Genomic DNA, 27,522 nt, shown 5'->3' with positions numbered 1-27,522 from the left:
CCTCCGATCCACCCTACCCCCCACTGCCGCATTCTTCCATTGCGGCAGGGGTTAACAGAGAAAAGGGACCTGTTATTTGCACTCATCCGCCCCCTCCTCCATACTATGATTCTATGAATGAAAAAAACATCTATAAATGGAGGAGGTGGACCTTTTATTTATTCCCCCAACCTTCATTCATAGATCATATTTCATGCACACAGAATGCATCCAATTGACAAAATATGTGGCAGCACAGAATAAAGCCCACCTCCATTGTGCCATTTATATCTGGGAAGGTATTAAAAGAGAAGCATGGAAATGGCAAAGAAAAAATTATATTCACCTAGATGGCTGCAGCACCAATCCCAGCTGCAGCTGTCCCCTGCTGGCTTTACCTCGAGAATCAGCAGTTTTTGATCTCTCAGTTCTCAACGTAGAGCCAGCAGGGGGCAGCTGCAGCTGGGATCAGTTCTGCAGCCATCTAGAGAATCACCGGCTATCTGCATATGCCCCGCCCCCCCAGTGCTCACTGGAGTGCTGGGCTGTGGAGGGGGCAGGAGGAACTGGCTCAGCCTCTCAGCAGCTTGCTGAGAGGCTGAGCCAGCTGCCTGCCCAGGCCTCTGGGTGGATCCCGACTGTAAAGTTGAGATCTTTCCTAGGCCTGAACTGGCTGAGTGACATCAGCCAACAGCGGGTTTTACCCTGGTGTCAGCTGAAAATTGGTCACAGGAGTGTAGAACGGACTGCACTCCTGTGACCCATAGGAGAAATACAGCCAGAATAGCTTTGGCTATACCTCTCCTTTAAAGTAATGAGAGAAATGTGTATCTGCTACCAATATCTGTCGCAAATAACCCTTAAGCCCCTTTCACACTACCGGTCCAAACAGATCCGCCTGTCAGTTATTCAGGCGGACCTGATCAGAAGGTCCATTCACCCCTATGGACCTGCAGGTGTGAACAGGCTTTTGTCCATTTACACATGTCTACCTCCTATCCGTTCCGTTACACTAAAAACAAACAGAAGGGGATCTGTCCTCGTCCGTGAAAGCAGATCAGATTGGAGGTAATCGGGTGTAAAGTCCGTTTACACTTGGTCACCCATAAAGCAGAGCGGGCTCTGTCTGTGATCGTTCTGCAGAAATTGGGCGAACACAGACCTGTCATCTGTTTGCTCTGCTCTGATCAGCAGGAGATCAGCGGATAGAGCCCCTGCTGATCAAAACGGAAGGTACCCGTTTGAAAGGGGCTTTATTCTGAAAATGCCAATTGCCTGGATACACAGTCCCAAAACAAGCATGCGCCCCATGCTTGTTCCAATTAGTGAAAGCAAAGCATCAGCATGACACCCAAGCAACTAGGAACTTCATGACAGGTTTCCTTTACTCATTGCCAATATGCACATCCTATTCTATTATAATGTACCTCCTGTTAAAAAATCTTGCCCCACCTCCATTCCTCCTCCGTTGTGGATTTTCAGTCTCTGTATGTTTGCTATTACAGTTAAACATTGATGCTAGCCAGTCTTTCTCTGCAGGCTGGCAGCTTGAGAGCGGAGTGATTAGTCAGTGGGTGACGCAGTATCTGCATGCCTCCCGCCGTTAGGAAGTGAAAGGAAGCTGATTGACAGTGAAGTAGGCATTGGGGAGGGAAGGAGGCATGCTGGTAGTCTGCAGGATAGTCTGGGTCGCAGATAATTGGATTAATTTTACTTTGTGCTGAAATGACAATAAATCAGACTTCTGCATCACCTGATTCTCCGCTAAGCTGATACTGTTAAAAAATGATAAAATGTGTCATCACTACACAAGCTATTTTTTAACTTCATTTTATTAAAAATGACCTGTCTGGTTTAGTCCGAAGTCACCTAAAATCACTTCCTGACAATTCTGGAATGTCAGTAATGTTATTCGTAGACAGAAGTTTCCAAAATCCTATATTTGAACCATGGTCTTTAAAGGCAGCCGGCACAGAGCTTGAGATCAAAAAACAGGCAGCCTGTCAGTGGCGGCCCGGAGGGTGCATGGGCGCCGCCCCCCTTATCCGTGTGTCCGGCACCCTGATCTACATACAGGGACACCAGATGCATGGATTCCAATGGGGGGGGGGGAGTGTGTTTTTTGAAGCACGTGATTAGAGCCAGAGGCTCTAATAGGCTTAAAAAAAGGGTGGACTTGGGGAGCAGAGCACTGCACTCCAAGCTACCCAATTGTGTGAAGATAGCAAATGAATATTAGCTATTTTCACACTAAATCTCCTCCCCGCCACTCAGGAAGTGGGTCTAAGACCCGTTTCCCGTTTGGCCAAAACATCAGGCGATCCTATTAGATGCTTAGGAGAAGGAGGAGGAGAGAGGACATGCACAGGGGAAGCCATGGAAGAGAGGACACTGGAGCCGCTGCTCCCAGCCCGTCGCCAGCCACCCGCCGCACTGAGGACACTGGAGCCACTGCTCCCAGCCAGCCATGCGCCGCGCTGAGGATACTGGAGCCTGGGATCCACTGCCTGCCTCGATGGGGTAAGTGCCCGACCGACCGGCAGACAGGGGGGGGGGGGTAGTGCCAAGCCGCCGGCCTCCTGGGGAGATGGTTGTTTGCCACCCCCCCCAAAGAAAAACCCACCAGCCGCCACTGCAGCCTGTTGCACTGATGAGAAACATGCACATCAAATCAGAGGTATATTACGACAGCACTGAGGGATCCATTAAAAAGCTGTAGTATGGCTAGAATACATTAAGGTAAAAAAACCTTGTGCATTACAACCACTTTAAAAATACCATGCTGAGTCTCTTTCTCTAGCTGTATATTAGTGTATCTTCGGGCTGATCAGAGGTTTTTTTCGCTCGGCAGACGCCAGAAGAGCCCAGGGAGCTCTGCTCACAGGTGAGTCAGTCTATATGATTGGCACTGCTATGACTCACCTGTGTATAGGAGAGATGAAGCAGGGCTGCTGGTTTTTTTCTAGACTTTAACATTTCTAAGATCTGCTGACTGAACCTGCTTGGTGCATTTGAGACAGATTCAGATTAGTTTTCTGTGTTCGTTAAAATTAAAGCGAGCAAGATAGTGAACGGTAAATTACATTTTAGCCCTTCAGTCCCAAGCACTCCTTGTCTAAACTGCCCTGCCTATTTCTGCTAATCTACAGAAGAAATGGATGATCTGACACAAAGGCATCCAGTCTATTCATCTCTCTCACTGCCAGAGAGGTGACTAGGGCGGCTCAGGTAAAACATGTGTTGCCTTACAATGTTCTGTAGTTTGCAATTATCTGTAACTGTAGGGTTGTCACCTTCTCTCTCTACAAGTTTATAATTATGAATTACACAGATTCTGTGGTTTGATATGGGATTCAATAAATTAACATGGTGCCTTAACTGCATTTAGTCAGTCAAAGAAGATAGAATCTGAAGAAATCTCAGGGTGTCAAGTTCTTCATAGATGCTGAAAAAGCCTAAAGCAGAATCCCCGCCAAAAATAGCAAGATAAATAGTAAAGGTTTCCTGTTTCAGGGTGGCTCCTTTCTCTTGCAGCATCCTTTTGAGCCACCCTTGCATGCAGGGGCTAGAGTTGCATCCCCCTACACCTGCAGTCCTCTTGCTCGTTTGCTGTCTGCTGGACGGTCCGGTACTTACCCCATCTAGGTTGTGGGTGGCAGGCAGCAGGCAGCGGCTCCTGTGTCCTCTCCTCCATCACTACTTGGAGAACGGACATCTCTAAACCACCACCCTACATCTATATTAAGGCTTTATCTTAAGCCCCTTAAGGTAAGGGCAATGGGAGACCTGATATAGAGGGAAGGAGTTTAGTTGTCAATCTTGTATTCGTGGAAGTCTCATCACACAGCTGATTGATCACATCACTGTTTAACAGAAAGCTAGAGGACATCACTAATTATTATTTTATCACTATTGGACACTTGCAATGATGTTTTTTTAATGGTTGTACACAATTCACGTGACACACCAGTTAACACTTATGTAATTATCATTGATTTATATGTGTTTGCGCGAAATCCTATCTACAACATTGAAAGTTGTAAACTGAACCTGCTTGAGTAAGAATTTTAACAAAAAGTTTATTAGGGAATGTTCTTGTGACTTGTAATCTGGCCATTTGTCCATGAGCGTATATGTTTAGTTAGTACGACTCAGTGTACTGTCCAGAGTGACAGAGGAACTTTCTTCCAAATGAGTGAGAGTCCCTCGCATTAAGGGACAGTTGGGAGCTAAGAGAGACTGTGGACATGATACGAGTGATGGTCAGAGACTGTGGACATGATATGAAAGATGGTCAGAGACTGTGGACATAATACAAGAGATGATTAGAGACTGTGGACATGGTACAAGAGATGGTCAAAGACTGCGGACATGATACAAGAGATGATTAGAGTCTGTGGACATGATATAAGAGATGGTCAGAGTCTGTGGACATGATATAAGAGATGGTCAGAGTCTGTGGATGTGTATGGGATACAAGAGATGGTCAGAGACTGTGGACATGATACAAGAGATGGTCAGAGACTGTGGACATGATACAAGAGATGGTCAGAGACTGTGGACATGATACAAGAGATGGTCAGAGACTGTGGACATGATACAAGAGATGGTCAGAGACTGTGGACATGATACAAGAGATGGTCAGAGTCTGTGGACATGATACAAGAGATGGTCAGAGTCTGTGGACATGATACAAGAGATGGTCAGAGACTGTGGACATGATACAAGAGATGGTCAAAGACTGTGGGCATAATATAGTTGTTGGTGACAGGGAACATGCTTCCAGAGACAGTAATAGACTGGAGACACATTACATGAGACTGCTAAATATCATTATAACAAGACAATATGGAAACCAAGATTAGTAGATGCAGGGACTCTGAGGGCCACTTAAAGTGCCAAGGGGCCGCAGGTTGGGCACCAGGGCATTACTGAGATATTAGTAATTGGGGTAGATCTAATTTAAGAGAAAGGTAAACAGGCAGTTGCTACATTTAGATTTTTGATTTAGAAAAGATTTTCATTGCCCAGAAAAATCACTGGCATAGGAATAAGTATTACTCAGGTCCTGGAGACATGGTGACAGAGCTCCATTGATTACCAAAGATAAAGTCCAATATAAGAAAAGAAGGAGTATAAAATGTACTGCAGAGCACTCTGTGCATTACTGAATTAATAGAAACGACTGAGATAATGAACATAGCCGGTAGTGTTCTGAAACTTCAATGAATCAGTAATTAACTCTGACCCAATTACTCTCCCTATAATTGTATCTTCCAGATCTGTTCATTCTCCTGTAGAGACAGAAGAGGTGACTTTCACAGATTGTGTCCTGCCATATTTTTAACTAAATAATTGAAATCTAAAGCATGAATATTGCTTTACTCTTTTGTCTCTAGCATTTTCAAGACCTACTGTATGTCACATCTGTGGCAGAATGATTGCAGTCTAAATGTCAAGGTGGGGAAGTACAAGAGGACCAAGGACTAAGGACCATGCAGCTCAAGATAAGGGAACTTTAATACAGAATTACAAACGGTAATACAAAAAAACTGTGTAAAAAATTCCCACCACCAACACCTCAGCCAAAAGAGTTAAAAAAGACAACATTGTCTATTCAAAATGCAGCTGCAACATTCAGAACAGCTCACAAACACATATCACAATTAAGGGTGAGCTCAGGCGTGTTCACAACTCTGCGTGCCCGCGCCCGCTAGGAAGCTCACACTTTGCAGCACTAATCACAGGCAGTGAGACATTTTCCAATCCGCGGAAATTAACTCTTTTCGAGCTTCAAAATCGGGATATCCTAACTCAAGGAAATAGGAAACTGCCCTGAGGCCCCACTTATGGGGAATCTATGTGCAAAGGGATTCCACGTCGATCCCCACCAATAGGGCCCAGGGGGGACCTTGAGGTTTTGTAGTGTCATCAGAACATCGCACATATCCTGTATGTACGACGGGAGTTTGGTGACAAGGTGATTTATAAATTCATCTACTTATTTACCTACCCATTCTAAAGGGCCCTTTATAGCAAATACTAAAGGTCTTTCCAGTGGGTTTGTGAGTGATTTATGTAGTTTAGTAATGATGTAGAATGTGAGGTTATTGTACTCCCTTACTCTTAGATATTCCCATTCCTTTTTAGTTAACATGATCGCCCTGAAAGCAAGAAAGAGTTTCTGGTTTAAGGATTCAACCAGAGCCGGAAAGTGGTTACCAGGTAATCTTATATATGTGGAGACATCACTCAATTGTCTAAATATTTCCTTCTCCTACATCTCATTTGGCATCAATACTACATTATCCCCCTTGTCACTTCTTTTTATGATTAGGTCCTTTGCCTGTTCTAATTCATGGAGGGCCTGTCTCTCCTTACAGGGTAGGTTCTCCAGACCCTGCCATGACCAATTAATTTTCCTTAGATCCTCTTTGACAAGATCAAGGAAAATTTTGATCCAATGATATTTATGCAGGGGAGGCATTTTAGTAGATTTGATGTGTAAGTTGTTCAGTCTCCTGAGGTTAGTGGGGCATGGTTCTTCTTCAGGATCTATTTGCTCATCTAGCAGCGCTATCAGGTTGCCCAAGGCTATTTGTTCTTCTTTTTCCTTTGGGGTTAAGGTTAACAGCTCTTTCCCTTCCTTCTGTTTTTTATCCTTATCATGACCAGCATGCCATAGTCGAAAAAGTACCTTCCGCAAGAATAAATTGATGTTTCTGTTAAAAAAAAAAAAAAAGAATAAATTGATGTCCTTATACACTGTAAATTCATCCATTGACCCTGCTAGAGAGAAGGATAGACCTCTAATAAGGAGATAAGTATGTTTCTTGTTGAGTAAAAAAATTAATAAATGAATGACCCTCATATCTTTTTCTGGGCATTTAATTATATTTAGGGACTCATCCTTATTTAATACCTCCCACTGCGAGTCCTCATCTGTTTTAGATTCCTGGATGTTGTTCCCCTGATGTTGCCGCCTCCTTTCTTTTCCTCGGCCTCTTCCTTTTACCTCTCCCTGTCTGTCCTCTCTGTGGTGACCTTCCGACGGGCCCAGTTCTATCTATTGGGTTTCTGCTCCTAAAAAAGTGACAGATTTTATTTCATCTTTGTTATTGCTGCTTGATGAATGTTGTCTAGTCCTTGATTGGGTATTTGATCTATTACTATCATGTCTAGATCTACTTAGTCCTCTAGGTATTGTCAGAGCAAAGACCTCCCCTCTTTCACAGTCCACAAGGTTCTGTCTGAACTTTTGTTGTTTAGTGGTTCTGAGATGTTTTTGGACCTTCTCTATCTCTTTTTAAAGGAAACATTGCATTTTTCAAAATCTGGTTCCCCCTTAAATGGTTCTAAGGCTTCACTGCTCTGATCTACAGGCAGGTCCATAAATATTAGGACATCGACACAATTCTAATCTTTTTGGCTCTATATACTTGGTTGCAAATCCTTTGTCAATCTGCACTGTGAAGAGCCGTCCAATGAGTTCTGAAGCATTTTGCTGAATATGAGCAGATAATATTGCCCGAAACATTTCAGAATTCATTCTGCTGCTTTTCTCAGCAGTCAGATCATCATTAATAAAAAAAAGAGAACCAGTTCCATTGGCAGCCATACATGCCCACGCCATGACACTACCACCACCATGCTTCACTGATGAGGTGGTATGCTTTGGTTCATGAGCAGTTCCTTTCCTTCTCCATACTCTTCTCTTCCCATCACTCTGGTACAAGTTGATCTTGGTCTCATTTGTCCATAGGATGTTGTTCCAGAATTGTGAAGGCTTTTTTAGATGTTGTTTGGCAAACTCTAATCTGGCCTTCCTGTTTTTGAGGCTCACCAATGGTTTACATCTTGTGGTGAAGACTCTATATTCACTCTGGTGAAGTCTTCTGTTGCTTGTTGACTTTGACACACATACATCTACCTCCTAGAGAGTGTTCTTGATCAGGCCAACTTTTGTGAAGGGTGTTTTCTTCACCAGGGAAAGAATTCTTCGGTCATCCACCACAGTTGTTTTCTGTGATCTTCCAGGTCTTTTGGTGTTGCTGAGCTCACCGGTGCGTTCTTTCTTTTTAAGGATGTTCCAAACAGTTGATTTGGCCACACCTAATGTTTTTGCTATCTCTGATGGGTTTGTTTTGTTTTTTCAGCATAATGATGGCTTGCTTCACTGATGACAGCTCTTTGGATCTCACATTGAGAGTTGACAGCAACAGATTCCAAATGCAAATAGCACACTTGAAATGAACTCTGGACCTTTTATCTGCTCCTTGTAAATGGGATAATGAGGGAATAACACACACCTGGCCATGGAACAGCTGAGCAGCCAATTGTCCCATTACTTTTGGTAACTTAAAAAGTGGGAGGCACATATACAAACTGTTGTAATTCCTACACCGTTCACCTGATTTGGATGTAAATATCCTCAAATTAAAGCTGAGAGTCTGCAGTTAAAGCACATCTTGTTTGTTTCATTTCAAATCCATTGTGGTGGTGTATAGAGACAAAAAGATTAGAATTGTGTTGATTTCCCAATATTTATGGACCTGACTGTATATGCAAAAAAAAACAAAAAGATTGCCAGTAACTCGCTAGGGTATAAACTATAAGAAACGCTAAGAAGCTCAATATATGAGCAAGCACAGCGTCCCTTAAAGTCACTGACTCACCAGTCAAGGTGTGATCCAGGTAATCAAGAAGTTAAACACAAAAAAGGACAAGGTGGGGAAGTACCTCACCTAAAAGAGATTACTAAGGACCATGCAACTTAAGATAAGGGAACTTTAATACAAGATTACAAATGGTAATAGAAAAAACTGGGTAAAAAATCTTCTGCCGTCTATTTGCCTCTTTTTCCATTCTGTTAATATAGTATTAATGCTTGAATCACGAAAACCAGTAGAAATTCATGGTGTTGATGGTGAGGGTGATATCTGGTGGCAAAAAAAGAATAAATGCATCCACTTTTCTAGGGTATAAATACATAACTACTGCTAGCTCCTCCCATCCCGGAAAAAGCTCATGCTGATTGGGTGAAACATGTCGGCTTTCACGACACCCTGTGATTGACGCTTTGTCATCACCCTTGATGCAAACAACAAATAGGACAAAATAACAGAAAAAGTCAATGTGCATAACTATTCACCCTCCCTAAAGTCAATACTTTGTAGAGCCACCTTTTGCAGGTATTACAGCTCTAAGTCGCTTTGGATAAGTCTCTATGAGCTTGCCGCATCTTACCACTGGGATTTTTGCCCATTCCTCCTTGCAAAACTGCTCCAGCTCCTTCAAGTTGGATGGTTGGCGCTTGTGAACAGCAGTTTTTAAGTCTGACCACAGATTTTCTATTGGATTGAGGTCTGGGCTTTGACTTAGGCCATTCCAACACATTTACAGTGGGGCAATAAAGTATTTAGTCAGCCACCAATTGTGCAAGTTCTCCCACTTAAAAAGATGAGAGAGGCCTGTAATTGTCATTATAGGTATACCTCAACTATGAGAGACAAAATGTGGAAACAAATCCAGACAATCACATTGTCTGATTTTTTTAAAGAATTTATTTGCAAATTATTGTGGAAAATAAGTATTTGGTCACCTAAAAACAAGCAAGATTTCTGGCTCTCACAGACCTGTATCTTCTTCTTTAAGAGGCTCATCTGTCCTCCACTCATTACCTGTATTAATGGCACCTGTTTGAACTTGTTATCAGTATAAAAGACACCTGTCCACAACCTCAAAAAGTCACACTCCAAACTGCACTATGGTGAAGACCAAAGAGCTGTCGAAGGACACCAGAAACAAAATTGTAGACCTGCACCAGGCTGGGAAGACTGAATCTGCAATAGGCAAGCAGCTTGGTGTGAAGAAATCAACTGTGGGAGCAATAATTAGAAAATGAAAGACATACAAGACCAATGATAATCTCCCTCGATCTGGGGCTCCACACAAGATCTCACCCCGTGGGGTCAAAATAATCACAAGAACGGTGAGCAAAAATCCCAGAACCACACGGGGGGACCTAGTGAATGACCTGCAGAGAGCTGGGACCAACGTAACAAAGGCTACCATCAGTAACACACTACGCCGCCAGAGACTCAGATCCTGCAGTGCCAGACGTGTCCCCCTGCTTAAGCCAGTACATGTCCAGGACCGTCTGAGGTTTGCTAGAGAGCATTTGGATGATCCAGAAGAGGACTGGGAGAATGTCATATGGTCAGATGAAACCAAAGTAGAACTGTTTGGTAGAAACACAACTCGTCGTGTTTGGAGGAGAGAGAATGCTGAGTTGCAACCAAAGAACACCATATCTACTGTGAAGCATGGGGGTGGCAACATCATGCTTTGGGGCTGTTTCTCTGCAAAGGGAACAGGATGACTGATCCATGTACATGAAAGAATGAATGGGGCCATGTATCGTGAGATTTTGAGTGCAAACCTCCTCCCATCAGCAAGAGCATTGAAAATGAAACATGGCTGGGTCTTTCAGCATGACAATGATCCCAAATACACCGCCCGGGCAACGAAGGAGTGGCTGCGTAAGAAGAATTTCAAGGTCCTGGAGTGACCTAGCCAGTCTCCAGATCTCAACCCCATAGAAAACCTTTGGAGGGAGTTGAAAGTCCGCGTTGCCCAGCGATAGCCCCAAAACATCACTGCTCTAGAGAAGATCTGCATGGAGGAATGGGCCAACATGCCAGCAACAGTGTGTGACAACCTTGTGAAGACTTACAGAAAACGTTTGACCTCTGTCGTTGCCAACAAAGGATATATAAAAAAGTATTGAGATGAACTTTTGATATTGACCAAATACTTATTTTCCACCATAATTTGCAAATATTTTTTTTCAAAAATCAGACAATGTGATTGTCTGGATTTGTTTCCACATTTTGTCTTTCATAGTTGAGGTATACCTATGATGACAATTACAGGCCTCTCTCATCTTTTTAAGTGGGAGAACTTGCACAATTAATGGCTGACTAAATACTTTTTTGCCCCACTGTACATGTTTAAGACAAAGAAATGGTCGCACTCCGAGACTCCAAAATTTGCGTGATGTTACCTTTATTGTCACAAGTTTGTCAGACAAACACAGGAAAAGCAGTTGACACGTTTCACAAGCGATAGCTTGCTTGTTCACAACCATTTACATGTTTCCCCTTAAACCACTCAAGTGTTGATCTAGCAGTGTGTTTGGGGTCATTGTCCTGCTGGAAGGTGAACCTCCGTCCTAGCCTCAAATCACACACAGAATGGTACAGGTTTTGCTCAAGAATATCCCTGTTTTTAGCACCATCCATTTTTCCCTAAACCCCGACCAGTTTCCCAGTCCTGACTGCTGAAAAACATCCCCATACCATGATGCTGCCACCACCATGTTTCATTGTGGGGATGGTGTTCTTTGGGTGATGTGATGTGTTGGGTTTGCGCCAGACATAGCGTTCTTTGATGGCCAAAAAGTTAAATTTTAGTCTCATCAGCACCTTCCTCCATACATTTTGGGAGTGTCCCACATGCCTTTTTCACAAATTCAAAACGTGCTATTTTGTTTTTTGCTGAAAGTAATGGCTTTTTTTCTGGCCACTCTGCCATAAAGCCCAACTCTATGGAGCATACGGCTTATTGTTGCCCTATGTACAGATACTCCAGTCTCTGCTGTGGAACTCTGCAGCTCCTCCAGGGTTACCTTAGGTCTCTGTGCTGCCTCTCTGATTAATGTCCTCCTTGCCCGGTCTGTGAGTTTTGGTGTGCGGCCATCTTTTGGCAGGTTTGCTGTTGTGCCATATTTTTTCCATTTGGTTATGATAGATTTGATGGTGCTCCTAGGGATCATCAGTTTTGGATATTTTTTTATAACCTAACCCTGACTTGTACTTCTCAACAACATTGTCCCTTACTTGTTTGGAGAGTTCCTTGGTCTTCATGGCAGTGTTTGGTTAGTGGTGCCTCTTGCTTAAGTGTTGCAGCCTCTGGGGCCTTTCACAAAGGTGTGTATATGTAATGACAGATCATGTGACACTTAGATTTCACACAGGTGGACATCATTTCACTAATTATGTGACTTCTGTAGGTAATTGGTTTCACCAGAGCTTTTTATGGGCTTCATAACCAAGGGGGTGAATACATACACACATGCTAATTATCAGAGTTCTGAAAAATAGTTTTTTGTATATATTTTTTCTAATTTTACTTCACCAACTATTGTGTTCTGATCCATCACATATAATTCAGATATAAAAAAACATTGAACTTAAGGCTGTAATGTAACAAAATAGGTAAAAAGCCTAGGGGTGAATACTTTTGCAAGGCACTGTGTACCCTAGTGAGTTACTGGCAATCTTTTTTTTTTGTTTGCTTGCAGTCTAAATGTACACGCTTTTTTTTTTTTGCTTTTTTTTTTATAAGAGTTAGAACCTCACTCAGGGTTTTATTGCTAGTTAAAAAATAATGTAGGATTGCAGCACCATATCATGATGTTAAATTGATATTAAACGATATCCTTACTCTCCAAAAATAATTAGTACACATACACTGCTAAAGTTAATGTAAATACTCACCTTATGAAACAACTTATTCAGTTTAAAATAGAAATGAATGTCTGATTTCTTCGATAACTGCTAGATGCTTTTGACAGAGCATATAGTTCTATGCTGATGATATTAATGGGAATGTGCACAGTGGTTCCTTTTTACGGGTCACTTCCCTTCCTCTCCTTTCCCCCCTTCCCTGTTCCTTGCCCCCTGTTTCATTTCTCTGTTACATAGCCATTCTCTGTACTACCTATCAAATTGGCTCGATGGGACACTACACAGTTGGTCCCAAGTGGATCGGATGTATATTCCTTGGCCCTATTGTTAATGACCTGCATCTTTCTATATTGTATTGTTATTTCTGCAGGTACTCCCACTGAGAGCATTTAATTTTGAGATATCTCTGACATTAAGAGGTCTTATGCTTATGAGCATTTTCAGGGAAAGGCATTTTTATAATTGTGATCAGTTTAACATTTGTTTGCACTATTGTTCAAATATTGTGCCTTATATGACAATGTCTTATTACTTCAATAAAAAATATTGAAATATAAAATAGAAATGAAAGGCAAAACATTTTGTGTATGTAGCACCCTGATAGCAGGCAGGGTTGCTAACAAATTTAGCTTGCTAGGTGGTAACTAGCCTGGGTGATTGATAGGGGATTTACTGGCTGTTTTCCTAACTCTGCATTTGATGCACCTCTCTCTTCTGTCACTAGGTGGCATTGTTGCCTGTGGCAGTGGAATGATAAGGGCTTAGGGAATCCAGACTAGGAGTGAATAAGTTGACTCAGCCAATTGGCAGGGGTCTCTTTGGTTCCTTAGCCTGCTGGGAGCACCTATTTATTCGGGAGGAGTCAGGTGATCGGGGTTCTGTGCCACCCGGACTGCTGTCTTGGTGGACGTGTGTTACGAGGCTCCGGGTTGCTAGGCCAGAAGCCTGAAGCCTATCCCGGGAGCACCTGGCTGCTAGGCTGTCTGAGGCCTATCCAGGTTTGAGAGGGGTTGGGGCTTTTTGCCGGAAGCCCAACCAAGTTGCAGAGGTTCCACCAGATGGGGAAATGCATTGTTGCCACATGGGACACCTGTGAGGGATAAACAGTTGCCACATGGGACTCCTGTTACCAGAGCCAAGTGAGGATCAAGGTCAGAGATAAAGTAGACACTGTCACCATTAAGGGGCAACCACTCCGGTTATCAGAGGCCAGTTTTGGAAGTCTGAAGAAGTACCAGGGTAGGATGTGACCCTTTGCATGTCTTTCTGAGGTCCTTAGGACACTATTTCTCCCACTGAAACAGTGTACTATTCCTCCCACTGATACCAACAATGGGGCACTATTTCTCCAACTAAAACCAATGATGGGGCACTATTCCTCCCATTAATACCAATAATGAGGCACTATTACTACCACTACTGACACCAACAATGGGGCACTATTCCTCCCACTGACACCAACAATGGGGCACTATTCCTACCACTTATACCAATGATGGGCACTATTTCTCCCACTAATACCAATGATGGGGCACTATTTCTCCCATTAATGCCAATAATGGGGCACTATTACTCCTACTATTAAAAACGATGGGGCACTATTCCTCCCACTGACACCAGCAATGGGGCACTATTACTCCCTCTAATACCAATGATGAGCCACTATTCTCTCAATAATACCAATGATGGGGCTCTATTCCTCCCACTAATACCCATGATGGGGCTCTATTCCTCCCACTAATACCAATGATGGGCTGATATTCCACCCATTGATACCAATGATGGGGCATTGTTCCTCCTACTAATACAAATGATGGGTGGTGTTATTCGTCCCACTGATACCAATAATGGGGCAGTATTCCTTCCATTGATACCAGTGATGGGGAATTATTCCTCCCACTGATACTAATGATGGAGCATTATCCCCTTCCATTGATACCAATGATGTGGCACTATTCCTTCCACTAAAACCAATGATGTGGCATTATTCCTCCCACTATAACCAATGATAAGGCATTATTCCTCCCACTAGTACAAATGATGGAGCATTATTTCTCTCACTAATACCAATGATGGGGCATTATTCTTTCCACTGATACCAATGATGGGGAATTTTTTCTCCCACTAATACCAATGATGGGGCATTTACTTCAATTGAGGCTGGGGTAAATTCTACCTCTCCTGGCCACTGTCCAACCCCCCCCCCCCCTAAAATCTGAAAGACAGTACCCTGGCCTTTTGTTAATAAAGATTGAAGACCCCTGCCTTAGACCGGCCCTGTACGGTTCGAATCTCGGTTGGTTCAGCAGGAACTGCCAAGATTCAAACTGTTAATGGGCAGGCTAAATGTACCAAGTTGATTGATCAATCAACTTGGGTACAACCCAGGGTAGTCTTTAAGGCAGGGCAAAAGGGGCAGCTGCCCTGGGCCCTGTCATTGTTGTGGGGCCCAAAGCAGCTGCCTTATACTTGCCAACTATCCCAGTTTAAATTCCCTTGTCCCTTAAAGTTTTAGTCCTGTACTGTGTCCTGATATGTGAAGTGCTGCTACTAATGCTGCCCAGCTCTGCACTATTGTTGTGTACAGTTGACTCACCTGCAGACCCTGTGTTTTAATGTAAATAATTGGCATTCATATGTAAATAGCTGCATCCGGAGGCATAGATATGTAAATAAAGGCAGCATTCATCTGTATATCATGCCCCTTGCAGTGATAAGATGATGTGCTGTAACCTCTAGCAACCAATCAGTGAGCAGTATTACTGTACAGTAATCTCTAGCAAACAATCAACAAGCAGAAATCATGTGCTGTAACCTCTAGCAACTAATCAGTGAGCCGTAATGAGTGCTGTAACCTCTAGCAACCAGTCAGTAAGCGGTAATGATACACTGTAACCTCTGCCAACCAATCGCAATTGCTGCCTGATCTGATACAGTAAACTGATTTTAAGTCTAGCTGCTATTTATTATATGTCTCAGAGCAGATGCAGAGCAAAATTGTATGGGGGGGGAGGGGGGGAGGGGGGGTGCCCAAGAAAACATTTTCCCAGGGCCAATCAATATTAAAGACGGCCCTGGTGCAACCAGTCTACCAGATTCTCTTGCAATTATTGCTAGGGGGAAATTCCTCTCACTTGGTAAAGACTTTCACTATTTTCCTTTTTAAAATGAGGTGAAAGCAGGAAGGCAGGGACTAAAAGGGCTTTTAATCCTTGCTTGCCCAAAACAAAAAAACTTTTGGCTATTCATTCACTTGAAAACAATTACCAATTACTTTAAAGTTGCCAATGATTTGGTAAAGATTATATGAAATTCAAGCAATTAGCATTACATCTACTTTAAAAATTAAATTGTATTGATCTTTTATAAAATTGTATTTCTAGTTCTAATATATTTACTATATATACTGTATGTATGTGCAACAGCCAAGTTTGCATAGTGGTTCTGTCTACTTCTTTACTTTTCCGCTCTCTAAGTATGATCAACTAGCTGAAATCGATAGTGGCTTATACTGTTATTTCAGCAGTTAGTGTTGAAGGGTGCTTATTTTTCATTCCAACACAAAAACAGCCACTAGGGAGAAAACCTTAAATCGAAATATGAAAAACACTCTAGAAAATATGGGTAATAAATTATATCACGTAAACTGTAATTAAAATGCTTCATCTACTTGCAAAATATACAATATAATGTCACCCGTGGTTTCTTTTGTATCTGGCCAACTTGAGGTCTTTAATTCAAAGTTCAGCTTTGTCTTTTACTTTATAATTATTACTGTTACTGCAATAATATTTACCCGAAAACAAAAGTATTCTGCAAGACTAGTTGTTTACCATAGGTAGCTTTTTCTTCTGCATGGATAGCTACTTAGCAAACATAAGAAAGCCATTTCCCATTCCCATTTTGAACCAATATGACAGCCAATTCAACAATCGGGAAAGGTTAGGTCTGGGTTATGTCTCAGTGAATTTGGTGTTAGGTGTTAGTCCAAATAATTGCCCATACTAACTATAGTTAACAATAGACACCTCCACAGAGCTCACTGCTTACCTATAACTATTGCAGTACCCTCACTTACCACCAGAGGGAAGTTTTATTTTGCATTTTTTATTTTTAATGCCACTGGATCCCGAAGAGATGAATTAACAAAATAGTATTAAACCTAAAATGTAACATATTGCAGGCTTTAGGCTTTCCCCCTTTGTTTTCACCTGGTAATCTGGCCAGTAACACACCTCCTGTATTTGTGTCTACACTCTGGATGAGGGAGTACAGGAGGCATCTTTGGACAGCAGCATTGTCTGTCTGGGGGGAGGGGAATGTTAGATGCACTAGCAGACTTGGATAGGCTAAAAAAACTGAAGCTGAACTCAAATTTACACTTTTTAAGCAGTTACAGCTACAGTTTTTTTTTCCTTTTGGGATAAAGTTTTCACATAATTACATGCTGACCATTGTAAGCACCCCTATCAGTGGTAAATGGTTTGTCTCAACCCCTGAAGTGCTACATCTGCAGGGCAGTTTGTTCTGTTAAAAAACAATGGACTTACTGAATGGATTACCAACTGGAAAAAAAGGAATGAAAGCCTAAAAAAAGAAAACTAATGCTGTCACCACATCTGAGAATCGATAAGCCGCAATATGATAAATGCTGGCTTTTGGGTTTAATGCTGCTTTAAGAACATTAAATACCATTTTTTGTTTTACTGTATGCATCTTTTTTTATTACTATTTACTACCAGCATGCATGGTGAGCTAGTTTGTGGTCCAAAGGGTACTAAAACCAATTCATCAGGGGGTACTGAATACTTATTTGTCTCTCGTAAGAAGCAGGTAGGTGGCACAAAAGCAGGTTCCAGTGCTTTTTGAAGGGTTTTTCTTTTTTGGGGAAGACCCCAGACAAAAGGCCCCCGTGACAATGCTGGAGGGTATGCAGGCCCGTATTACATAGCAGGGGCTGTGTGCTGGCTTCTCCCTTGCCATGGAGATATCAGTCTGCATCCTGGTGAGCTGGAATAGTTCATTCTCATGGTGGTTAATTCTGAGGATTGGGGTGTCAGGTGTTCTTCAAACCCCTGCCTGGAATTCTCTTCCAGTTAGATTGGCATCCACGCTGCCTGAGGGCATGCCTGCTCCCCCTGTAGGTGGGGATTACACCAGGTTGTGGGGCTGAGCAAAACCATCGAGAATCAGCATTAAGGTGGTACCCCATGTTTAGAAGTAAGCCATCCACCTTGCACAGTGACACATAAACTAGAGGCTCTTCACTGTGAGACACTCTTCCCACGACACTGTACATCTTCTCTACCTGATTGCAGCATTTTGAGGGAAACACTGCAGAGCCTGTGTCCTGATCCACCAGCTCAGCTACTATGCCACCTCACTTCCAGTGGCAGAACAGAGATCCCGCCAATGTGGATCTCCACAAGTGCACCGGTTAACTCCACACTCTCCCATACCTGCAGGTAGGTCCATAGGGTCTTCGTGCCATGGATTTGGTCCTGCTGGGGTGGCACCCACCACCTGGGAGGGAGTCAGAGCACTGACCTCCTCGCTAACCAAAGGACCCGCCACCCATGCCTGGTACTACCTTCCTGCTATGTGCCACCATCCAAGATGGTGGCACCCAGCCGCTGTCTTGGGGCTTTTGGAAATCCACATAAGGAGGACGATATAGGTAAATAACATACATGAAATACTTTAGGCAGTCCACCACCTCGCACCACGTGGCAGTCAAAAGAAATTTGTGACATTTCAATAAAGTTTGTGTGTAAAAAAGTGAACAGTGCGATGTGTTGAGATAGGCACTGCTGTCATCCTACTGAACTGCACGCAAGTGTGCATGTATCCTCAGTTACACTGAGCTACGTAGAACTGTTTACACTGTATGGCCAGTTATAATTGATTTATTACATTGATTACAGAGATAATGTGGACAATGGTGGGGTTGATTTACTAAAGGCAAATACAGTTGTGCTCATAAGTTTACCTATAACACAAAAACTTTTCTTTCACTCATGGTTAGTGTTTGGCTGAAGCCATTTATTGTCAATCAATTGTGTTTATTCATTTTAAATCATAATGACAACAGAAACTACCCAAATGACCCTGATCAAAAGTTTACATACCCCAGTTCTGATACTGTGTATTGCTCCCTTTAACATCAATGACAGCCTGAAGTCTTTTGTGGTATTTGTGGATGAGGATCTTTATCTTCTCAGACGGAAAAGCTGCCCATTCCTCTTGGCAAAAAGCCTCCGGTTCCTGTAAATTCTTGGGCTGTCTTGCAGAGTGACTCAATGATATTGAGGTTAGGAGACTGAGATAACCACTCCAAAACCTACATTGTCATGTTGGAATGTCCACGTACGTCCCATGCACAGCTTCCTGGCGGATAAATGCAAATGTTCTCCCAGTATGTTGTGAAAACATACTGTATTCATCTTGCCATCAGTTTTGACCAAATTTCCTGTGCCACACACATCCCCAAAACATCAGCAATCCACCTCTGTGTTTCACTGTAGGAATGGTGTACCTTTCATCATAGGTCTTGTTGACTCCTCTCCAAATGTAGTGTTTATGGTTGTGGCCAAAAAGCTCAATTTTGGTCTCATCACCTCAAATGACTTTGTGCCAGAAGGTTTGAGGCTTGTCTCTGTGCTGTTTGGCGTATTGTAAGCGGTATACTTTGTGGCATTTGCGTAGTAATGTTTTTTTTTTCTGGCAACTCGACCATGCAGCCCATCTTTCTTCAAGTGCCTCCTTATGCCTTGTACACACGATCGGACTTTCCGACAACTAAACCATGGAATTTTGTCTGAAGGGTGTTGACTCAAACTTGTCTTGCATACACATGGTCACACAAATGTTGGCCAACAATTACGAATGTAGTGAGGTACTAGACGTACTACGTGGTTTTTCAGCTCTTTAGCGCCATCCTTTGGGCTCCTTCTGCTAATTTCATGTCAAAAGAAGTTTGGTGAGTGTTGATTCACGCTTTTCTTTTTACGTTTTTCATTTTGTGCGTTTTTTAGTTCCTTTCTGAACGGCCATTCGTCAACCAGACATGTTGCTGAATCTAGGGAGATAACGTGTTATTTATTATTGGCCTTGGAGTTATTGCTTTGCCATTTTTTTTTTGGTTGAATAATGATTTGATTTGGTATATTTTCTATATTATTGGATGCATAGAATGCACTTTTTGTTTAAGTTCTATTGGCAGATAACATGTCTAATTTTTTTTTTAATGCACAATAAAAAATATTGTGGAGAATAATACTTGGCTATGTGTTTTACTTCAAATGACAGTTTGGGAGTAGACAGTTACATGTTAAAAAATACAATGTAAAATTGACAAGGGACACCTTTTTGATCTTATAAACTAGGGGATAATGGTGTTGTGGTAACTTGCAAATAAAAAAAAAAAAAAAAACCCACAGCTGCCAGTCACTGCCACGCACCACAACACTCAGCAGCCCCACCCTCCCCCTTCCATGAAGCTCTGCAGCAGCTGAGAAAAGTGATCAGAGGTGGGGGGAGGGGGAGCCAGGCTCACAGCAGGACACAGTACTCACTGGGTGGAGCAGTCACTCGGTAGCCGCCCTGCAGAGGAGTCCAAGGAGGGGGAAGCATGATGCCGGGAGAGAGAGAGACATGCCAACAGCAAATAGAGAGGGTCACAGGGTCCCAGTTGCAGTCAAGTCTCCGCACTCCACAACAGTGAGCCAGCCAGAAAACTGAAAGTAACGTGGCAGTGCCGAAAAAGCACCGCCCAATCACCCTCCGGTCCCGGACAATAAAAAAAACAGGACAGAAGCCAGGGGCAAATCACTGGAGAGTGGGAGTGTTTGCAGGCGCATCGTTGTGCCCCAAACACACCCTGAACACGGGCAAATCAGCTTCCCATAGACTGCTGTGTGTCCGGCACCCGGACACTCTTAAAGTGACCATTTTTTAATTTTATTTTTTACATTTATTTATTTATTTATTTATTTGTAAAAAGATTGGGGGCAACGCCTGTGCGCCCCTATGGGCAGGCCGCCACTGTTGCAATACATGTTTAAGCTGGCCAACTGCCTCAAAATAATCCCTCTCCGGCCAGTCCCTACTGTAGTCTGCAAAATGCTTACTTGTTTATAGCATACTTCAGTGGATATAATATGGGGGAAATAGTATCTATCTCTCTCTCTCTCTCTCTCTCTCTCTCTCTCTCTCTCTCTCTCTATCTATCTATTGTAATAGTCCCTGTCACTGGGAAAAGGGATGGGATCTCTAACCCTGTGTCCATGTCTTATGGAGAGCCAGCAGGTTGTGTGCCCAGGTGCACACAGCCCATATAACGAGGGGCTAGTGAGAGCAGAGGGTGGAGGAAGGTGGAGTGTGTGTAGCTTGTTGCTACTGCTGTGTGAAGACAGACCTGTGTCTGGAGAGTGGTCTGCCCTGTGGGAGTCTGCAGCCTATGTAAAGGGGATTCTTTGCCCAGGGACTGGGAAAGGCTGGCCAGCCTTGAGAGTCGGGGAGACTGAGGAAGCCAGTGAGTCCAGGGGGCTGTAAAGAATTGCCAAATCTGTTGAGAGCAAGCAGAGGAACTGCTGACAAGAGAGCCAGGTGGCTTGGTATGTTTTCCTTATTTTTGGAGTGCTTAATGAAGTTAAACCCCTGCGTGGGAATCCTGAATGGACCTTTTTGCTTTTGTTTTTCGGTTTAATAAACGTGGGCTACCAGGCCCTTAACTATAATGCCTGTCTGATGTGGACTCACTGCACTAAAAACGCATTTATCGCTTGAGCTAAATACCCCAAACATTACAAGTGGTGTTCGAATGCGGGCAGACAGACGGTGAAGTCCGGGTCTCTGCGCCAGTAGTGAGTCATTTCAGGAATTGCTGCTAGCGGTGTGTGGCAGCCAGGCAAACTGCATTGCGCAGAAGTTAAATTGATGAACTGTGTTTGTGTGCATGAGACAGCACAATCTGTGTGTGCACTGTGCAGGTGAGGAAAGCTTGCATGAAGTGAAAAGCAACTTGCTTTAAAGTAACAGTGCTTCATTTTTTGCTGGAAAGCGCAAAAGTGTGGTGGAGTGACTGCAGAGATGAAGCAAGAGTTTGAGCCTGCCGGAGAATATTGCAGACTGTTTTTTGCTACACTTAAAGGGGAAGTGCATGCTGTTGCCCCTGGCAACGCTGGTGCAAGCAGGCCAGCTATTAAGGTGCAAAGTCCCAAGCTTACAAGAGGATGCAATTTGGGAAGCCCTGTCAAGGCTCTGAAGCAAGAGCGCTGTTTTCGGTGCAGAGAGTGGGGGCATGTTATCTCCAAGTGCCCTTTGTCTCAGTCTCCAATACAGGGCGACACGGCCAGACAGAGGTCTGCAACAATGTTTAGAAAGCCTGATTTAAGTCCCAGGAGTGTCCAAAAGGCTTATCAGAAGTTTGACAAGTATGTGGTTGCCCGTAGCAACGGCAGTGATGTCAAGTCTGTGGACTACGCGAGAAACGTATTGCCGACAGAGGATCGTGGCATGTTTAAAGCAACAATGCTTCAAGGAGCGCAAAGTCGCTGCTTTTGGGAGAGTCAGCAAAGTACAGCTGGAAGAGTGCCATCTCCCTTAGCAACAAGGGATCGGGTGTTAACCGGAAGGAGGAGATACAGTGGAGATGTGGAGCGGCATCCCATTAAAGATATGTGTAAAAATGTACCATGCCTGGAATGTGGTCAACTGGGGCATGAAATTTTTTCTTGTCCCAGGTTATGGAACATGCCTGGAGATGTGGTTACTGGGCAGAAGTCTTTGTCTGCAAGCCCAGATTTTTGTGCAAACCTATTTTCAGTCACCTCTGGCAACAGTGAGGAAGTACCTGTTGTGCCTGCAGGGGGTGCTAAGGAGTCAGAAGTGGCTGCTGCAGTTTCATCCCATGGCCACCAGGGAGAGTTAGTCAGTAAAAGTGCGATAAAGGATAGACAACGTACTCGAATGAAGCCAGAGTTACCTGCTACAGATTATGGTAAGACTGTTGCAGTTTGCGGGACTGATCCCAGTGAAGTGGGAGTATATCCGGCTGGGAGATCAGCAGAAGTGGTAAAAATGGACTTGCTGCAGTTTGCTACCCCAAGTAGTGGGGAGACACAGGTTGAAGCTCAACCTGCAGCAAGGTTAAGAACTCAAAAAGACTGGACTCTGTATGTACCTGGTGTAATCCACCAGAGTGCTGGAAGTGGTAACCTAGGGGTGACCAATACAGTTTGTGTGCCAGGTTCCCTAGTGACAGGTGCTACAGAGATGCCCAGGGAAACCTCCCAGGAGCCCGCAGTGGTGAGGCACATGGTTTCCCAGGACAACTGTGGAGCCGCCCTAGTGGGCAAAAGAATGCCTTTGGAGAGGAAGGGTGGTGTGCTGAGCGTTACACGGGGTGCTGTGTGTTCTGACCAAAAACAGCCTGTTAAAGCTTATAACACTGCTATGTCTATGGCTGATGATACATGTACTTATTGTGATGTATTCAAAAGTAATGATGATGTTGAAAAGTGTATTACTGACAATGTTGATGGTTTGGTGTCTCCCATGGTAACCACCGGTAGTGCAGCAGAGTTGTCCCAGGAAATCTCAGGAGGACTCCCAGTGTTGGAGCCGGCGGGGCTCCAGGACAGCTCTGATACTGCTCAGGTGGAAAACAATGGGAAAATAGCTCAAATGAGGGAGTATGTATTATCACAATCTGATGTGGTTGACAGTGACTGGTGCAGATTGTCTGCTGCTAAACCACTCTGTCCACCTGTGTCTCCATGGGCAGAGGGAGCAGTACTACAGAGTGCTGATGACTGGAGCACAGACAGGATAGACTGGGATAGTCTCGCCATTAAGGTGATAGCGTGGTGGAAAGAAATTTCTGAAGGTAATAGTAAGCTGGACACTATTGCTGCTGTGACAAATGGAGAGGCTGCAAAGCCAGTAGACACAGGTGCATTGGCTGTTGCAGAACTTAACCCCCTCCAGGCGGAAGGATCGGAAAAGGGCGCATATATAGCAGAAGTTTTGTCCACAGCAAAAGAGATGAGTCATGTTGAGTGCCAGGATGATGGGATAATGGATAGGGACTTGGAAGGGCTCAGTGTTGCTGAAAATGAGACAATGAGTGTGACACATGCATTTAGCGGTGCTCATTGGGAGCCGCAAGTTTTGTCAGTGGCCTCTGAGGTGGAGGTCTCTTTGAGTGTCTCAGCCTCTCAAGCCTTAGCAAATGAGCCCCTCCACGTCGTTAGTAAGGGAAAAGTCCCTAGAGTTCTGTGTTTAGATGTGGCATGTCTAGAAATAACTGAGATGTTGTTGGAATTGGTGAAAATCTTTCCGCTGTATACCTGCATGTATCCACCGCAGATGGGCGACCTGGTACTGCGTAGTACCAATCAGTGGAGACACGTGGTACAGGCGATGTTAAGCAATGTTGATAAAAATTGGTTACTGCAATGTTGGTTACTTTTGCAGAAAGTGGTCTCGCAGTTCTCTGCGAGAATGCTTCCAGCGACAGTTATGTGCGGAAGGCGTTCAGGGGAACTGCTAAAGGAATCAGAAATGATAGACATAGTAGAAGTCTCTCCGTATGCTGGTGTGATGAGGTGCATTCCTGCTGGTGCGATCCGAGGTGCAGCTGAGCAGTGGTTGGTACATGGCGCGTGTGCTGTCTCACCCGCTAGACCTCGTGAAAGGGAAGGGCCCGGAAAAGACGCAGCAGTAGTGGGAATTCAATCCATCACTCGCAGGGAGGTGCAGTTTGAGGTACCCGGAGACACTTTGACAGGAAATGGCAGTGTTGGTAACTGTAATGAAAAAGTGTATGAGAAGCACTGTAGAGCACTGTCGGACAACTCAGAGGTATTGGTTGAGGTACCAATGGACACAGAAATGGTTAAAGAGATTGGTGTGGAAAAATGTGGCGCAAAATGTGTGTTGGTAGGACAGTCGCTATTGGAGTGTTGGACAACCGGGAGCGATGTGAAACTGCGGGAATGTCCCATAGGGAGTAACTGCTTGCCTGTAGATGGTCCCTCCCTAGACCCTGTCCTAGCAGACCAGGTGACAAGAGGTCTTGATGATGATAATATTGAATTAAATAACCCCTTGTGGAACATTGCTATCGAGGTTAAACAGAAGTATGTGGTGTTGATCTCAGATGATTTGGTTGCCAAGGGTAACCACACAGGGGTTAGTGAACCTGATAAACAGATGTTGTTGGTTAGTGTTGCGTCAGGTAGTGAGAGGGGTCAGTCCCTGACAGATTTCATGGAAATGGGTCCCCAACAGTCCCAGGAGAGTAGGTCTGTGGGAGGGAAAAGGAGGATCCCGTGGCCAGAAGGTGGAAGGGATAGAGAGATTAGTGGGAGCCCATGGTTCAAGGTGAAGTGCTGGTGGAAACATACCCGGAAAAAGAAATGGGCCTACGCAGCGAATGGCTGGCACAGAGGTGTCCCATTCTTAGTGACTGGTTTATGTGTTCCTCCCGGTGCGAAACAAGGGGGGAGTATAGGGAAATGTAGGACCCTGTTAAGATCCAGGGTGGGACGTACCTGGAAGCGCACCCGAAAAAAAGGTTGGGCCTACGTGGCTGACAGCCAGCACAGAGGTGTCCCAACCATGACGGGTGCTGGTGTTCCTCCCTCCGGATCGAAACAAAGGGGGGGGATATGTAATAGTCCCTGTCACTGGGAAAAGGGATGGGATCTCTAACCCTGTGTCCATGTCTTATGGAGAGCCAGCAGGTTGTGTGCCCAGGTGCACACAGCCCATATAACGAGGGGCTAGTGAGAGCAGAGGGTGGAGGAAGGTGGAGTGTGTGTAGCTTGTTGCTACTGCTGTGTGAAGACAGACCTGTGTCTGGAGAGTGGTCTGCCCTGTGGGAGTCTGCAGCCTATGTAAAGGGGATTCTTTGCCCAGGGACTGGGAAAGGCTGGCCAGCCTTGAGAGTCGGGGAGACTGAGGAAGCCAGTGAGTCCAGGGGGCTGTAAAGAATTGCCAAATCTGTTGAGAGCAAGCAGAGGAACTGCTGACAAGAGAGCCAGGTGGCTTGGTATGTTTTCCTTATTTTTGGAGTGCTTAATGAAGTTAAACCCCTGCGTGGGAATCCTGAATGGACCTTTTTGCTTTTGTTTTTCGGTTTAATAAACGTGGGCTACCAGGCCCTTAACTATAATGCCTGTCTGATGTGGACTCACTGCACTAAAAACGCATTTATCGCTTGAGCTAAATACCCCAAACATTACACTATCTATCTATCCAACTGAAAATAAATTAGAAAGTGATGGCTTTCTGTCCCAAAATTCCTTAGGGATGATGATGATCATGTCCACAATTTGGTTACTATAGGGAAGAGATGAAGCATGTATTAAAGGTTTCAGAAGAGAAATACACTTCTACAACAAAAATGTTCTAAATAACTTTACCACCTCAGAAAACAATCACTGTTACTGTTATTCAGCCATATCAGCTAATGAAACCGCAAACAAAATGTTTTGTTTTGCATAGAGCAGTTAAGTGAAGAAGTTAAGCGAAGAACAACATTTGAAGTCAGTGTAAAACTGGTGGGAGCAGTGTAGTCTAGTGTTTTGTGCTCCCTCTTCTAGTAAACAAATGCTAATCAGGTAGTTCCTCCCTGGACTCTGGAAGCTCCTCGGGTCTGGGTAATTTCTGATTGACCAAAGAGCAGCATCTGTCAGGGATCTGATGTCTTCTAGAACTCTGGGGCAGCTGTTCTTCAAGATCACTGGGCCATATTGAAAATCTGGATCCTCTGATATGATGTATGGAAGAATCTTGGCCTGCAAAAACAATGATGTTTAGTATGTTGGAAATGTTTCCCTCCTGACTAATGCTAAAGACCCGTTCCAAATGTTTTTCTTCACTTAATTTTTTTTTTCATTGGTACAAAGTCAAAGCGATGACCTTGGGACATTGTCCCCTGGAGCAGTAGAAAGTCCAGGAAGAATGTCCAATCGCATTCTCCATAATATAAAATATATTCAGTTGACTAGGCTTTCTTGCTTCTTGGGAAACCAATTTTCACATCCTTCCAAGTGACACCAGGAGCTTCATCCTTACCTTCCCACCATTTACCACAATTGGTGCTTGTTTGATTGTTGAGCCTTATAAGAACTTTATAGCCTTTGGCAGCTGAGCATACAATCCAGATAGTTGGTGGATATGATTCTAAGAATATACAAAGCTAATATTCATTTTGTAACTACTGAAGCCTCCCTAAGAGAGCAGAAGGCTTTCCTTATCTGATCCACCAATTTATTAATACATTTACCTATCTGATCCCTCTGGAATAAGGATCAGCGTTATGGTAAACATTCACTATGGGCTCCAATGTCAATAGGCTCAATTCACAAAGCTATCACACAAGTATAAGGATCCCTATTTTCCAGAAAGTGACCATTTTGGGAGCTGGCAATAATATTGTAATGTGGGAAATCTTTCCTTATATCACACATGGCTTAATTGTTGCAATTGTAGTTGTTCACTTATTCATCTCTGTTGGGTGGAAAATTAGGAATTTGTACATTTCATGTTCCCATGTCAATCTCTATAGTAATTGATGGCTGTATGGACAAAATTTGTCATGGGGTGAAAATCTTTCCATAGATTGGTAATCTGTTCATAATTTCGGTCATCTGTCCCTAATTTCAGTCATCTGTCCATAATTAGGTAACTCGAACACATACTGTAGGTGAGAGAAGATAAATTACATTCATCAAACGGTTTCTTAAAGCAAATGTTCTTAATCAACAAAATAATTTCTAAATGTTTTCACCAGATTTAAAAAACAATCACTTTTACTCAGAAATGGTAAAATTGATAAAAAAGACAGATGTAAAACACATACCAGTACATGCCAAGTGACCCTCTCCCAGCAGAGTGGTGGGTTCCAATCTTCAGCATCCATGTCGTAATGCAGTCAGTGTAAAATTGGTTGGAGCAGGGTAGTCTAGTGTTCTGTGCTTCCTCTTCTAGTAAACAGATGCAA

General features: G+C 43.7%; 1 protein-coding gene and 1 long non-coding RNA gene across 2 annotated transcripts in view; one reads left to right on the top strand and one right to left on the bottom strand.

The window, feature by feature from the left end:
* Positions 1-27,522, top strand: part of PDE4D (phosphodiesterase 4D) — a 1,265,930-nt gene that overhangs the window by 186,228 nt on the left and 1,052,180 nt on the right. The window lies entirely within an intron of this gene.
* LOC141133636 (uncharacterized) lies at positions 5,566-21,398 on the bottom strand. The gene is made up of 3 exons (XR_012243103.1): positions 20,084-21,398; positions 18,638-19,587; positions 5,566-6,701 (listed from the first exon to the last, which is right to left on the bottom strand). It is a non-coding gene; the product is annotated as an uncharacterized lncRNA (long non-coding RNA).

This window comes from Aquarana catesbeiana, linkage group LG01, assembly GCF_042186555.1.
Source record: "Aquarana catesbeiana isolate 2022-GZ linkage group LG01, ASM4218655v1, whole genome shotgun sequence".
NCBI classification, from domain to species: domain Eukaryota; kingdom Metazoa; phylum Chordata; class Amphibia; order Anura; family Ranidae; genus Aquarana; species Aquarana catesbeiana.
The sequence above is the reverse complement of the archived record's forward strand: the minus strand, read 5'-3'. Positions and strand labels throughout refer to the sequence as shown.